This window comes from Ceratotherium simum, chromosome 1, assembly GCF_057802395.1.
Source record: "Ceratotherium simum simum isolate JZ-2026a chromosome 1, ASM5780239v1, whole genome shotgun sequence".
Lineage (NCBI taxonomy): Eukaryota > Metazoa > Chordata > Mammalia > Perissodactyla > Rhinocerotidae > Ceratotherium > Ceratotherium simum.
Genome location: NC_141900.1, coordinates 105,513,414 through 105,525,923, shown reverse-complemented (window position 1 = coordinate 105,525,923; position 12,510 = coordinate 105,513,414). Strand labels below are relative to the sequence as shown.

Genomic DNA, 12,510 nt, shown 5'->3' with positions numbered 1-12,510 from the left:
ATGCCTATCTCTCATGGCAGCTAGCTGGAGTCTGAAATGGTCTCATATGTTAGAGTGTTAGAGTAGAGTCTAAAGGATGATATCAGGATTATTTCCTATTTTAAGGATAGCCTATCTCCCAGTCACAAAAATTAAGGCTTTGTATAAAGACTGTATATCCTCCATAACACATGTCTTAGTACCTTGCTCACAGGAGTTTATTAAATATTCCTTGACTGAGTCATTAGGTAAGTTAACACAGGGACAGCATAAGGGACCACTTTATCCTATGTGATCATGAACCCTGTTCCAAGTGCTTCCTCAGTCCAAGAACATTTTAGGGTGACTCTATTATAAGAGTCCTAAATAAGGCAAGATCATTACAGCATAAAAGGATAAAACTCTTGATGTTTTTACCAGTGCTTCTCAAACTTTAATGCATATACAAATTTTGTTAAAATGGGGATTTTGTTAAAATGCAGATTTTGATTCTGTGTATCTGGGGTGAGGCCTGAGATTCTGTATGTCTAGCAAGCTCCCAGGTGGTGCTGCTGATGTTGGTCTGGGATGGCAGTTTGATAATCATTACCTTAGAGAATCTGGGCATTTCAGACCTCTTGGTGCTGCACTAGCATCTACCCTATTCCTAGAACTCTTTTTCTTCTCTTCTTTATGTTCTCGCCCATAGGGCCATTGTGCCTTCTCCCTACTAGGTATCCATTATTTTACCAACACAAAATAGGACTTGGCCCCTTTCCTCTCCAATGATAAGATATTTGTGATGGAAAAATGGAGCAAGACTAGGAAATGAAGTATCAGATGCTCCCCAGACATGAATTCATTGCATTTGAGATTATTCAAACAAAAAAAATGTTAGATCTTTTGCATCATAGGCAAGGATTTATCTATAACCCATAGTAGAATTTAACAGCAGCTCTAGGGATGAAACACCAAGCTGAAGTTCTATCCCACAACATGGTTTTGTTCATATGGAAAATTGGCATTCTTAGAGGATAGTAACCAGAGGACTATTTATATGCTGATTTTCATTTGGACAATAACTCCCAACCATACTACAAAAACATACAAATGGAAAACCTCCTTGATGCTCTTTAAAATTCTCACTCCAAATATAAATCTCAAATATGTTTTAATGTGAGATAGTAAAGAAAAACAAAAAGAATGAAGGAACACTAAATAGTGTTCAGCTAAGTAATTACTTTCTAGCACAGACACAGGTTTAATTTTAGGCCTCCTTATGTGCTCCTCTGGTTACTAAGACCTAGAAAGCTTTGTGAGTAGTTTGCACTGTGATCCTTCTTTTGTCTTTATTAAGTAAAAAAATAAAAAGCTAAGAGCACTCCTGCACTGACATAAGGAACAATGCATGTGATAAATAAAGGGCAAGCAATAGGATATGTTGGAGCATATGAGGAAGCCATTTGGTGTAAAACTACTTTGGCCTGACCTTGTTTTTCCAAAAAGGGCCTGTGGCCTCTGACCATTCATTGTATATCTGCTTTAAGCAATTAACATGTCCCAAAGACAAGAACAAATGCCCTTAAGATATGGATGCAACTTCCCCCACATTGACATTTCCTTAAGGATAAGCATTTCTCCCTAGGCTAGGAGTTGATTGCTGCGCTCATCCTGTGACTACCCAACTCGAGACAACAGACCTGCCACCAGCCACGCCCATGGAGACAGCAGACCTGCCACCTGCTGTGTCCATCAATCACTATGCTGACAGGGCAATCTGACAGGGCAATCTCGTGACTACTGTAAAAGGGACATTGCAATCATACGTGAAACGTGCTCTTTGATGGTATATAACCGCTCTGTACACCCCACTTCTTTGGTGCCCTTCCTTCCTTGAGGAAGGAAGGCCCCATGCTATATGGTCCTAAAATTTGGCTCATAATAAACTCACCCCAATTTTGATTTATAGATTGGTTATAGATTATTTGCGTCAACACATCTGAATAAGAATTGGGAATATCCCCTAGAAACTCCCCTCATCTGGCCTCATACTTCTTTGTTTTCCACTGGTACTGTGGAACTACCCCAGGTAATATTGCCATATTGAATGGAGTACCCAGAAAGTATTAGTTGGTAGAATGAAATCTTTCTATTTTACCACTTCAAAACACAGTGGCAGTCTAGGAAAGAGAACTTGGACCTGGACTAAAATAGGCTTGATATAGACTTGCCACAGGTGGCAGACACGTCATACAACTTCAAGGTCTTTACTTCTAGGCCTTTACAAGGCCAGGACTGAGCATGGTTGTGCCTGTGGCAGTGGCAAATTCTGTGCCTCCTTCATCTCACCTACCTCTTATAATTGCAGCCACTCGCATTCTTTTCTCCCTTTCAAACATTCATTGTCCAAGCTAAAGCTTCTGCTAGTTTCATACCTAGCTTCCTCTACTCTGCTCCTTTTCTCTCCGGTTACCACTAAGTGTAGTTAAGGAAGATGTGTGATATAAAGACTTACGAGAGGGGCCGGCCTGGTGGTGTAGCAGTTAAGTTCACATGGTCCACTTCAGCAGCCAAGGTCGCCAGTTCCGATCCTGGGAACAGACCTCTCACTGCACATCAAGCCATGCTGAGGCAGTGTCCCACATAGAAGAGCTACAACTCTACAACTATGATACACAACTATGTACTGGGGCTTTGAGGAGAAAAAAGAAAAAAAAAAAAAAAAAAAGAGGAAGATTGGCAACAGATGTTAGTGCAGGGTCAATCTTCCTCAAAAAAAAAAAAAATGACTTACAAGATATCTTAGATGCATTTTTTATAATCCCTCCAAACCCACCAGGCAACCTTCTGCGAACAGTATCCTCTTTTAATAGTTGACAATCTGAGATTCAGAGATTAAGTAATTTACCCAAGAACAACAACTAATAACTTGAGTTAGGTCAAATATAGATCTGTTTACGTCTCAGTCCTACGGGAAGAATTTGGCCATCCACTTCTGATTGGATACAAACCCCTGGGCTAGATATAAACATTTTTTTTCCAACATGTTGCCTGGGTTAGCTCTCCCCAAGATGCTGTTCTGATTCTGTTACTGAGACAGTTTCCAGAAGCACACACTCAAAGAGGATACATTCACATTTCTACTGGTGTCAGTGCAAGGTGGACGTTGAAGCCAGATTCTGTTCTCCTGGCCCCTCTCAGCCTCACCTCACACCTGTTTCTCAAGTAAGGAAGATGCAAATTCTGTTTACCCAGAGGTTTTTGAAGGGCTTGATCAAGTGAGATTTGTTGGGGAGCAGAGTCCCCCAAATTCCAGCTCTGAATATTATGTCCACTGTCTCTCCTCTTTTGTCTTCTGCAGTTTGAGCAAATATATTTTTGGAAGATATTAATCTAATTATCCATCTATATTAATCTATTCATCCATCTATTTACTTTCTGTCCATCTGTACTGAAAATAATAGTCTCATACACTGAATTATTCAGATCACATTTAGGTTTTTGCATTTAATTTAGGTGAATTTTAAGAGAGAGTAGGATGTTTAGAAGTTCAGAAACCTCACTTTAAGAAATATTGAAGGTTAATTAACTTCAAAAAGAAAAGAGTAAAGGGAGATTTGAAGCCTGGTCTAAAATATTTGAAGCACTGTTTAATAAAAGAATGATTGACAGTTTATATGCTTTCAAAACTGTTACCAATTGCAGACATATTTCAGGTCAAAATGAACTTCTAGGGCTGGCCCCATGGCTTAGCGGTTGGGTGCGTGCGCTCCGCTGCTGGCGGCCCGGGTTCGGATCCTGGGCGCGCGCTGACGCACCGCTTCTCCGGCCATGCTGGGGCCGTGTCCCACGTACAGCAACTAAAAGGACGTGCAGCTATGACATACAACTATCTACTGGGGCTTTGGGGGAACAAAATAAATAAATAAAATCTTTAAAAAAAAAAAAATGAACTTTTATTAATTTAAGCTGCCCAGCATCAAACCAGTTGCCTATGGAGGAAGTTATGAATTATTTGTCATCAAGGAGAGATTAAAGAACTATGAATCAAGGATGTTTAGGTATGTCTTCATTGAGAGGTTGGCCTTACTGACATTAGAGGCCCCTTCCAAATTTTAAGACACAATTTGTCCTAAATAGAACAGGAGATTTAAAAATAAATCTAATATGTTGTGAAGATTTCTGGAATAGTGGCATGAGGAGCCTGCAAACCCTCTCCCTAGTGAAACAACTGTAACTGGTAAAAATTACTTTTAAAAAACCAACTCTTTAAAGTCTCTGGAAATGTGTTAAGGGCATACAGCAAATGAAGAAACAGTGATTCAAGAAAATCTAGGGGCCAGCCTGGTGGCATAGTGGTTAAGTTTGTGCACTCTGCTTCAGCAGCCCAGAGTTCACAGTTCAGATCCTGGGAACAGACCTACACACCACTCATCAAGCCATGTTGTGGTGGTGTCCCATATACAAAGTAGAGGAAGATGAGCATGGATGTTAGCCCAGGGCCAATCTTCCTCAGCAAAAAGGGCAAAATTGGCAACAGATGTTAGCTCGGGGCCAATCTTCCTCACAAAAAAAAGAAAAGAAAAGAAAATCTAACTCTTTGTAAGAGAACAAGGAGAGTCTGTGGCATTTAAGGAACAACCTGCTTGCTTCCACCTCCTCCCCAGCCCAGCTCAGTGTGATGAAGCTCCACCCTGGGCAGATCCTGAGAAGAACATAAGGCTCTCTCTCTCCAGCTTCCAGTTGTGGGCTATAGTATCTTCCCAGGAAGGACAATCCACCAGCATTTCTCATTTCCTCCCAAATACATGTTGAAGAATTTTGACTCCTGGCCAAAGCAGCTGAGAGATCTGGGTCTTTCTTCTTCCACTCAGTACCACTCATAGGGTGGAAGCTCTACCTCCAGGCACAACAGCCCAAGAACACAGGGCTCCAACAGCCCTCACCCAGCTCATTCATAGCACAGAGGATTTATGCCATGAGAGAAAAGCCAAGAAGATCAGAGGCTACTGGCCCCACCCAGCACCCTGTTAAAAAGCAGAGGTGTCACTTCAAGAGAAGTTGGCACTGTCACTCTAAGACAGGTTCCAGAGCAGTGGTACAGAGGCAAGCTACAAGGAGAGCTACAAAGTGATCTGACTCTATTGGAACAGAATGTGAGGAAGTTCAAGGCTAAGGGTACTCCCAAAAATAATGGAGATTTTCGTGGTAAGCACTTAAAAGTAAGCTGGTAGATTCAGTAGAGCAACAAGCTGAACTGTAAACCAGCTAGAAGTTTACCAGAGAGAACCAGGGAATGAGACAGCTAAAGAGAGCCCTACTGGGGTCAGAAAAAAATCCAAAGACTGGCCTCAAAAACTACTCCTGCAAAGGGGTCTGAATTTAATTGGATTAGATCATGGCAAAATGTATCCCCCAGGCATTGCTGAAAACAATAGAGCAATTGGCCAGCAATTATTGAAGACTAACAGCTAGGTATGATACCAAAAGTGGCAGACAGCTTAACAGAGGGATCAGAAAAAGAGAGGTGACTGTGTATGCCTCAGGCTTTGCCTGCTGATAAGCAACTTCAGAGGCTGCACATAGTGAAGGAAAATAGATTTTAGTAAAATAGTCCAGCCAAGTCACTAAGAAAATAAGCAGACAACATCAGGCCTTGAGAGGTGAGATAAGGGGAATCAACACTGGAGTTACTACAATATATTATCTAAAATGTCAAATTTTTAACAAAAAATTACCGGTTATGCAAAAAAACAGGAATGTGTGACCCATACATGTGAAAAAGACTAGGCAACAGAAACTGCCTATGAGAGGGGCCAGATGTTGGATTTAGCAGGCAAAAATCAACTATTATAAATGTTCAAAGAACCAAAAAATTTTAAAATGCTTAAAGAATTAAGGAAGGTATGGTCACACTGTCTAATCAAATAGAGAATATCAATAAAGAAATAGAAATGAAAAAAATAACCAAACAGTTCTGCCAAACATTTAAAGAATTAATACCAATCCTCAACTCATCCAAAAAATAGAAGAGGAAAGAACACTTCCATACTCATTTTATGAGACATTTTTGGTACCTGATACCAAAACCAGACAAAGACACTACAAGAAAAAGAAATTACAGGCCAATATCCCTGATGAACATAGATGAAAAATACTTAAAATATTAGCATACTGAATTCAACAATACATTAAAAGGATCATACACCATGATCTAGTGGGATTTATTTCAGGGATGCAAGGATGGTTCAGCATCCCCAAATCAATCAATGTGATACACCACATTAACAAAATGAAGGATAAAAATCATATGATCATCTCAGTAGACACAGAAAAAGCTTTTGATAAAATTCAACATCAATTCATGATTAAAGCTCTCAATGAAGTGGGTACAGAAGGAACATACCTCAATATAATAAAGGCCATATATGACAAGCCAACAGCTAGTATCAGACTCAATAGTGAAAAGCTGAAAACCTTTTCTCTAAGATCAGAAACAAGAAAGGATGCCCAGTCTCAGCACTTTTATTCAACATAGTACTGGAAGTCCTAGCCAGAGCAATTAGACAAGAAAAAGAAATAAAAGTCATCTAAATTGGAAAGGAAGAAGTAGAACTATCAATATTTGCAGATGACATGGTATTATATGTAGAACACCCTAAAGATTCCACCAAAAAACTGTTAAAACTAATAAATTCAGTAAAGTTGCAGGATACAAAATCAATATACAAAAATCTGTTGCAGGGTCGGCCCCGTGGCTTAGCAGTTAAGTGCGTGCGCTCCGCTACTGGTGGCCTGGGTTCGGATCCCCGGCGCGCACCGCCGCACCGCTTCTCCGGCCGCGTCCCACGTGCAGCGACTGGAAGGATGTGCGGCTGTGACATGCAGCTATCTGCTGGGGCTTTGGGGGAAAAATAAATAAGTAAAAAATTATTAAAAAAAAAAATCTGTTGCATTTCTATACACTCACAACGAACTATGAGAAAGACAAATTAAGAAAAAATCCCATTTATAATTGCATCAAAAAGAATAAAGTACCTAGGAATAAATTTAACCAAGGAGGTGAAAGACCTGTACACTGAAAACTATAAGACATTAATGAAAGAAATTAAGAAGACAAATAAATGGAAAGATATTTCGTGCTCATGGATTGGAAGAATTAATATTGTTAAAATGCCCATCCTACCCAAAGCAATCTACAGACTCAATGCAATCCCAATCAAAATTCCAGTGACATTTTTCACAGAAATAGAACAAACAATCCTAAAATTTGTATGGAACCACAAAAGACCCCAAACAGCCAAAACAATCTTGAGAAAGAACAACACGGGAGGCATCACACTCCCTGATTGCAAACTATATTACAAAGCTATAGTAATCAAAACAGTCTGGTTTTATTGGCATAAAAATAGGCACATAGATTAATGGAACAGAATTCAAATCCCAAAAATAAACCTATGCATATATGGTCAATTAATTTATGACAAAAAAGCCAAGAATATACAACGGGGAAAGGACAGTTTCTTCAATAAATGATGTTGGGAACACTGGACAGCCACATGCAAAAGAATGAAACTGAACCACTATCTTACACCATACACAAAAATTAACTCAGAATGGATTAAAGACGTGAACATAAGACCTGAACCATAAAACTCTTAGGGAAAGCAGTAAGCTCCTTGATAGTGGTCTTGGCATTGATTTTTTGAATGTGACACCAAAAGCTAAGGCAACAAAAGCAAACATAAACAAGTAGGACTACATCAAGCTAAAAATCTTCTGTACAGCAAAGGAAACTATCAACAAAATCAAAAGGCAACCTACTGAATGGGAGAAGAATTTGCAAATCATGTATCTGATAAAGGTTAATATCCAAAATATATAAAGAATTCATATAACTCAATAGCAAAAAAACAATCCAATTAAAAAATCAGCAGAGGAACAAAATAGACATTTTTCCAAAGAAGACCTACAGATGGCCAACAGGTACATGAAAAGATGCTCCACATCACTAATCATCAGGGAAATGCAAGTGAAAACCATGATGAGATATCACCTCACGCCTGTCAGAATGGCTATTATCAAAAAGACAAGAAATAACAAGTGTTGGTAAGGATATGGAGAAAGGGGAACCCTTATGCAGTGTTGGTGGGAATGTAAATTGGTGCAGCCACTATGGAAAACAGTATGGAGGTTCCTCAAAAAATTAAAAGTAGAACTGTGATCCAGCAATTCCATTTCTGGGTATTTATTGGAAGAAAACAAAAATGCTAACTTGAAAAGATATGTGCCACCCATGTTCATTGCAGCATTATTCATAATAGCCAAGATGTGGAAACAACCTAAGTGTCCATCAATGAATGAATGGATAAATAAAATGTGGTATATAAAAACATAACGGAATATTATTCAGCCATAAAAAAGAATGAAATCTTGCCATTTGCTACAACATGGATGGAACTTGAGGGCATTATGCTAAGTGAAATATGTCAAACAGAAAAAGACAAATACCATATGATCTCCACTTATATGTTATATCTTAAAAAAAAAAAACAACTCAAGCTCTTAGATACAGAGAACAGATAGGTGGTTGCCAGAAGCAGGGGGTGGGGGAGTGGGTGAAATGAGTGAAGGGGGTCAAAAGGCACAAACTTCCAGTTATAAAATAAATAAGTCATGAGGATGTAATATACAGCGTGAGGACTATAGTTAATAATACAGGATTACATATTTGAAAGTTGGTAAGAGAACAGATCTTAAAAGTTCTCATCACAGGAAAAAAATATCTTTTTGTAACTATATATTGTAACCGATGTTAACTAGACTTATTGTGGTGGTCATTTCACAATGTATACAAATATTGAATCATTATGTTGTACACCTGAGACTAATATAATGTTATATGTCAACTATACCTCAATTTAAAAAAAAAGAATGTATAGCTATCCAAACATGATAGAAGTTTATTTATCATTCACTTAAGTCCAAAGCAGGTGTTTTTTAAAGGAAAAAGAAAGAAAAAAAGAAGAAAAGAAACTATGAGAAGCTTTGAGGTACTGAAAAATAAGCCAGTCAAAAGAGAGACTAGAATAAAATGGACTTGCAAGAATTAGCTTAGTCCTACAAATAACACAGCACTGGAGTGAAGACCCAGAACTCCAGAAGCTTCTAGAGTTGCCTAGGATTCAGGAAGGCCTTCCAACTGCAGCTGTTCTAACAGCCAGCTCTGTCAAGGTGCCTAGTCTTCCCGAGGCCCAGCCATTCTGTGTTTCCTAGGTTCTGGGGCACATGTAGCTATATCCAAGAGTCTTCCTCATCACATGAGGCCCACCTAAATATCCACAGTAATACAACATAATATTTTCTTCAGCCTCCGCCCAAGAAATCAGCACTCTTAGTAAAAACATTGGATGTCAATAGTTTACTTTGATGCAAAGATGAGAACTGAGCATTAGTTTGATTCTTCACAAACCTTAGCTTGGCCATCAAGCAATACTATGTTCCAACTCCTTCATCCTGAGCGATTTCTTACTTTACCACCATGTCAAACCTTTGGAATTAATGCTGCAAATAAACAAACAAAATTTTAAAAATAGACATAAGAACAATGGGATATAGTTGGGAACCCAGAAATAAACCTTTATGTTTTTGGTCAAACGAATTTTGACAGGGTGCCAAGATAATTCAATGGACAAAGAATAGTCTTTCAACAAATGGTGCTAGGAGAACTGGACTGCCACATGCAAGAGAATGAAGTTCGGCTCCTTCCTCATACCATTTACAAAAAATAACTTATAATGGATCATAGATCTAAATGTAAGAACCAAAACTATAAGACTCTTAGAAGAAAACATACCTGTAAATACCTTCATGACCTTGGATTAGGCAGTGGTTTCTTGGATATGACAACAAAAGCACAAGTAACAAAAGAAAAAAATAGATAAATTGAACTTCATCAAAATTAAGACTTTTTATGCTTCAACAGATACCATCAAGAAAATGAAAAGACAACCTACCAAGTAGGAGAAATATTTGCAAATCATATATCTAAGGGACTTGTATCTAGAATATATAAAGAACTCTTACAACTCAATAATAAAAAGATAAATAACCCAATTAAAAAATAGGCAAAGGACCTGAATAGGCCTTTCTTAAAGAAGGTATACAAATGGCTAATAGTCCCATGAAAAGATGATTAATGTCATTAGCCATCAGGGAAATACAAATCAAAACCACGATGAGATGGCACTTCACATCCTGTCAAAAAATAGATACATTAAACACAAGTGTTGTGGAACATATGGAGAAATTGGAATCCTCCTACATTGATGGTGCTAACGTAAAATGATGCAGCTGCTGTGGAAAACAATCTGGCAGTTCCTCAAAAGGTTAAATATAGAGTTACCATATTGTTACTGAACCAAGTGGGCTCGCCTCCTGGTGAGTTAAATAAGACTACACCAGTGAAAGTTGTCTCACAAAGTAAAGTGTATTTGCAGCAAATAGGAGGCCATGAGGAATCATTTCCAAAGTCATGGCATCCCCGAACAAAGGAAAGTAGGAATTTTTATTTGGTTGGGGAATGAATATTCAAAAGAGAGAGGTGGGTATTCGCTTGCACAGGCTCAGTTGGAGAACAAGCTCCTCCTGGAGAGATCTTTGCATTAAAAATAAGGCAAAGGTCATGGGCTTAGCTCTTGTGGTGAGGCTTGGTCAGTTTCAGGATGGCTGGTGGTTATATCTCCTTAACATACAAAAGGAAAAGAAACAACTTGGACAAACAGTTAATTGCTTCCAAAAGCAATTAACTTTGAGTTTCTCCAGGCACCTAGTCAGTGACAATATGACTCAACAATTCTACTTCTAAGTATACACCCCAAGAGACGTAAAAACATATGTCCACACAAAAACTTGTACACAAATGTTCATAGCAGCATTGTTCATAATAGCCAAAAAGTGGAAACAATCCAAATGTCCATCAGCTGATGAATGGATAAATAAAATGTGGTACATCCATATGATGTAATATTTGACTACTGATACAGTCACCGACTAGGTACCTCAAGAAACTCAAAGGTGGGTTTGGAAGCAATTAACTGTTTTTCCAAGTTGTTTCTTTTCCTTTTGTGTATAAGATGTAACCACCAGCCATCCTGAAACTGACCAAGCCTCACCACAAGAGCTATGCCCATGACCTTTGCCTTATTTTTAATGCAAAGATCTCTCCAGGAGGAGTTTAGGCCTCCTTCTGTGGAAGCATGTTCTCCAACTGAGCCTGTGCAAGCGAATACCCACCTCTCCCTTTTGAATATTCATTCCCCAACCAAATAAAAGTTCCTGCTTCCCTTTGTTCATCGATGCCATGAATTTGGAAATGATTCTTCGTGGCCTCCTATTTGCCACAAATACACTTTACTTTGTGAGACAACTTCCACTGGTGTAGAGTCTTATTTAACTCACCAGGAGGCGAGCCCACTTGGTTCGGTATCAATACATGCCACAACCTGCATGAACCTTGAAAACATTATGCTAAATGAAAGAAGCAAGTCATGAAAGTCCACATATTGTATGATTTCATTTATATGAAATGTCCAGAATGGGCAAATCTATAAAGATAGTGATGGTGCTCAGGGCAAGCTGCCCCAGGAAGCGCCACTCTGGTATGCGGATTATTTCGAGCTGAAGACAATAAGGATATTTGACCTCCCCCACTAACTGCCTAGAGAATCTGGCATGGTGGCTCATTCCTGGAACAGATCTTCTATCATGATGGCTATAAAGATAATGTAAAATAGATGTTGCAATGGGAGGGGCACCAAGCCCCTTTTATCAAAAAACTCTATCTCTCCCTGACCAAATTATCAATAGATGACCCTGAAAAGAATTGTCCTTCTGCCCTCTGAAGTCCCAGGCCACTACCCACCCCCAACACATTCCTTCGCCTTTAGCTGCAATACTTAAGCAAGCAGCTTAGACAGAGGGACGAGTTGCTCATTTCTGAGCTTCTCCCATGTATACATGTTATTAAACTTGGTATTATTTTCTCCTGCTAACCTGTCTTGTTGATTGTTTGGCTAGCCAGAAGAACCTTAAGGGAAAGTGCAGAGGGAGATTCTCCCTCTTCCCCCTACAGTTTTGCCGTAGTCGCCAGGAGCCACACTGGCTGGCAAGTTGCCTTCTCTGGCTTGAAGACCTGCCTTCTCCCTGGACTACTGCATACGATGAGATACGGGAACGCCTGATGAAAGCCGGCAAAAGGTAAGACTTCTTACCACGTCAGCCTCCCGGAATCTCTATCTGCGGAGTCCGGCAGAAGGAAGTGGTGAGAATTTTCTCTCTTTCTAAATTTAGATTGGCAGGAGAAAATATTGGGGAAACTAGTTTCTTGGGCTTTTAGTGACTCTTGGTTTAAATTTGGTAGAGTACTCTTGGTTTTTGATCTTGATCCCTTTTCCTCCCACAGGTAGTCTCTGTTTTTCTCTTTTGTCTGTGTCTTTTGTCATAAGAAGGAAATACCATAGGGTAGGACGCAGGCATAGGCCCTATAAGCCT

General features: G+C 39.2%; 1 long non-coding RNA gene across 1 annotated transcript; it reads right to left on the bottom strand.

Annotated features, from left to right (window-relative positions):
• Positions 1-6,257: 6,257 nt before the first annotated feature.
• Positions 6,258-9,865, bottom strand: LOC147918341 (uncharacterized). Its single transcript, XR_015552696.1, has 3 exons — positions 9,815-9,865; positions 9,431-9,522; positions 6,258-6,859 (listed from the first exon to the last, which is right to left on the bottom strand). It is a non-coding gene; the product is annotated as an uncharacterized LOC147918341 (long non-coding RNA).
• Between the last annotated feature and the right edge of the window lie 2,645 nt (positions 9,866-12,510).